This window comes from Lissotriton helveticus, chromosome 7 (assembly GCF_964261635.1).
Source record: "Lissotriton helveticus chromosome 7, aLisHel1.1, whole genome shotgun sequence".
Taxonomy (NCBI): domain Eukaryota; kingdom Metazoa; phylum Chordata; class Amphibia; order Caudata; family Salamandridae; genus Lissotriton; species Lissotriton helveticus.
Window position 1 is genome coordinate 1530275908 of NC_136068.1, and position 4412 is coordinate 1530280319.

Here is a 4412-nt window from a genome sequence, read left to right on the forward strand (position 1 = left end):
CTCAGGGTGAGGTGACGGACACTTTCCCTGTCGAGCGAGGGGTTCGGCAGGGGTGTGTTCTGGCACCCACACTGTTTTCTATTTACATCAATGGCATTGTAGACCACCTAAGCCGTTCCCCGACCGATGCTCCTGTTCTAGCAGGGGCACGCGTGCCAGTCCTCATGTTTGCGGACGACACGCTGATAGTTTCTCGAACCCCGAGAGGGCTTCAAAAGGCAGTTAACGCTTTCGGCGAGTTCTGTCAAACACGTGGACTTGAGATAAACACCTCCAAAACCAAGTTCATGTGTTTGAACCAGCGGAACACATTTAAGGGTTCAATTAACTTTAACGGTACTCCCCTAGAACAGGTTGAGGCCTTCACATATCTAGGAATATCCCTTCAGTGTAATATGAGTTGGAAAAACCATATTGACATGGCTGTTTTAAAATTCCACCAGCTGGCGGGTGTAGTGGCTCTTAAACATAAAGCCTCATTGACTAAGCCAATCACCCCTGCTCTAGAAATGTACAACATGAAGGTGATTAGTGCCTCTTTATACGGCTCGGAACTTTGGGGATTCTCCAATTTGAAACAACTAAAATTGGTGGAAAACAAGTTTCTACGCCGTCTTGCTGGGGCTCCCCAAAGTCCCCCTACCGTTCCATTGGCATATGACCTTGGCAGGAAGAACATTGAGGATTTGGCACGGCTGCGACCCTTATTATACTGGAGACGCATTATGACTACCCCTGAATTAGTGCATTATGCCACGGCCCTGAAGGATATTACCAGGCAGATGGCTTCCACTCGATCCCGTGGTTAAAGGAAATAAGAGGTTTGCTAATTAAGCTGGAACTAGACCACCTATGGAACACTCCCATTGTTGAAAGCTTTCCATCAAAGGCAACACTGAAAAAAATGTATTGGGAAATGGTATGGTCGACCGCTTATAGTATAGGAGCCAACACTAATTTAACAGGACGTTTCCTGGATATCAAACCTTTACCATCTTGTGAGCCCTACTGGGACATTATTGAAAGGCCGTTTGATAGAAAATTGTATTTTCAATTCCGAACTGGGACCCTTCCTTTAAAGGCATTTACTCGCAAATGGTCAGCAATTCAGGACGACAAATGCCTCCACTGTAAAGACTTGATTGAGAATATTGCTCATTTATTGTTTGTTTGCCCCCTTTATGTAAGTCCACGACGGAAGTGGATAAAACCTGTGTGTTTAAATTTAGGCACACGTAGGTACATAGAGGCGTTAAGAGTGCTGGAATCAGATTGTACACCCAGCATGGCGATTGCCGTTGCAAAATTTCTAGGTTGGGCATGGACTATACGCACCCGCACTTTACAACAGTTAGATACTGCCCAATGAATTAACTGACACCGCTTATTGTAGATCTACTTTTAAAAATTTATGTTTTATTGAACTATTTTTAATTATCATGTATAAATTGTCTTTTTATATGGAAAATGACAGCATTATGGTTTAATGAGTTTTTTTAAAATAATGTATTTAATATTGTAGTATTTATTGTGTAGTGTAGGATGTATAACTGCTTTTATGACATGCTGTCGAATAAAGCTTTGAAATTTGATTTAATCATTTTCCCACTTCAAGTCCTGCCTGTTCCTCACTCTCTGACTCACCCCAGACCTTTCTGACTATGGGACCCAAACATCCTGCCAAAACTCTCCCCCCCACCCCCTTATCCAGTTTGTCCAGTTAACATGCGCACATGTCCACCACTCCCAATTACATCACACATCATCCATTTTCCAATTCACTTCAACTAATCTACCCCTTTTGAAACACTACAGTTAATGCATGAGGTCTAAAAAATGTAAACTTACCACAACTAATCAACAAGGAAAGAGGAAGCACAAATTACTATCTAAATACCTATTTAACTCTAACCTTAGATTCCGTAATAATATGCTTCTCACCTCAAAGTGCTTCAAAACCTCTTCAGGGGTAGTAGGGATATGTTAATGCAGTTTACAATTACAGTGTCCAGTGGAAATGCACGTGTCTTCTACAAAAGGGCGCAGCTTCCAATAACACTACGTAATCATGTTCTTTTCTTTTTCTTTTTGTCCTTTCCTTTTTTGTGTGTCTTTTGGCCTTGCTATACATCATCTTTGCATTAGCAAATGGCATAGCTAAAGCCAATAGATCCCAAAGGAAAGACCTATTTGCTTTGCTAATGCTTGGCCATCTATATAATTAGTGGATGTGGTAAGACCACAGCAGAGCTGGTCATCATTTGTAGATCTGGTGAAGCCAAACTCCTTAAGTGAAAAATACACTCAGGGCCCACTTATGAGTGGCTCGTTAAATTCCATTCCATTTACGCACAGGATGCACAAGATGGAATTACGAGTATGGTTTTATTTAGCATATGAGATAATTATCTGATGCATTAAATAACCCAACATTCAGTACATTTCGGCTTACTTTAGGTTATTTTACATGGGCGATAAATAACGGCTCAACTTGTAATCAGACCTTTAGTGTGCTCTAGGTCTGCTCCTTCCAGCCATTGTTTTATTTAGACCAGCCCCCTTCAACCATTTGTTGGTTGACATGTCTATCATATTTGTACCAGACTACTGACGTAATGTGCAGTCATTTACTTTTTCATGGGTTACTGGTTGAGTCAATCTCTGGTACACCACTATCAACATGGGCATTCGTTTATCTAATAACTGCATGAAGAAATGTCCTGCAGCAGACTTTCAGTGGACAACGTTTCTTAGCAATTTGTGCTGGTAACTTAGTGCTTGTCTAAATTGATTGGTTTACCTGTTAAAGGAGGCAAGGTCCACTAAGTACCTCTCTCTCCTTCTTTTGATTAACTTGTTAATAATGCTGACATAACTATTGATGTATATGAACTTTACGAATATAGGGCAACATGTATCAACCTTTTTCTGCGTTCGCAATCGGCCCGTTTCAAGTGCAAAAAAGGGTTTTCACTTGAATCAAACCCAAATTGCGATTCAGTAACATGTTACTGAATCACAATCAGGGTTTGCGATTCTGTATTAGGAAGGGGCGTGTTTAAGGCGTTCCATCCTAATACTGAATCGCATCGGCATACATGAATGTTTTGCAACCAAAATGCAGTCGCAAAACATTTGCATTTTACCACCTACTTCAAGTAGGTGGTAACCCATTCTCAAATGGGAAGTGGTTCCCAAGGGACTCCTTACCCTTTGTGAATTTTTGAAAAAGAATTTCTTAAGAGCAGGCAGTGGTCCCATGGAAAATTGCAAATTGTAACCTACCTCTTTAATATTCATGAGGTAGGTCATTTGCGATCCCCCCGAATCGCGAAAAGTGTTCAACACACTTTCATGCATGCAGTATTGTGATTTTCTAATTGCGAATCGCAAGGATTCTCAATTAGGAAATTGCAAAACAGGGCCTTCATACATCTGGCCCACAGACCGTTAAAAATACCCCAAATAGGAAAAGTTGGTATGGCAAGTATAGTCCCTCACATAGCCTAGAGAACTTTGGGGCAGGCAGTGAGCCATATAATGGCAATAATTTAACAGTCATGAAGCTGTATGAGAGCCATGAAAAAACTCTTTGTAGGTGATCAGATTGCTAGGCCATGGAAGATAGCGGATACCATTTTCATGTGAACTGTGACTGAGTACCGCATGGTGAAAACAATCTGACCCAGAAAGGTTAACTAGTTTCTGTGAGTAATATCTGGTTCATCATTAGTAATTTGGCACAGGCAGAAGGCCTTCTTAAGCTAAGGATCCTGTGCTATGTGTACAACAAAAACAATACACTTAACTCTTTCGCTGCTAGGCCTTCCCACCCGTGCGAAGCTCTTTTTTGGCTTTTGGGTAGTTTGCACTTAGGCCCCTGTAATATTTTGTCCACATAAGGTACCCACACTAAATTTGCATCCTTTTCTTCTAACATCATGGGGATTTTAAAGGTATCCAGGGTTTGTAGATTCCCCTTGAGGGAACCTAGAAATTAGCCAAAATACAGCAAAATTGTGTTGTTTTTTTGTAAATGGGGAAAATGTACTGCAGGAGAAAGCGTCTGTTTTTTCTCTTCAAATGGTATAAACAAAGGGGTTGTGGTGCTGAACTCACCATCTTTCCAGATGTCAGGGACATGCAGACTTTTGTCAGAAAACCAACCTTTTCTGCACAGTTTTGGCATTTTACTGGGACATAGCCTATTTTTGCTACTTTTTGTACTTTTAACCTCCTTCCAGTTAGTGGTAGAAATGAGTGTTAAAGCAATAATGGATCCCAAAAAAGCAATACATTCCTAAATAGTAGGTGCCATTTTGAATTCAGCAAGGGGTCATTTCTGTAGATTCTTCAAGGTTTTTTATTATAAACTAGCAGTTGAAAATAAGGAATTTTGAAAATGAATTGAA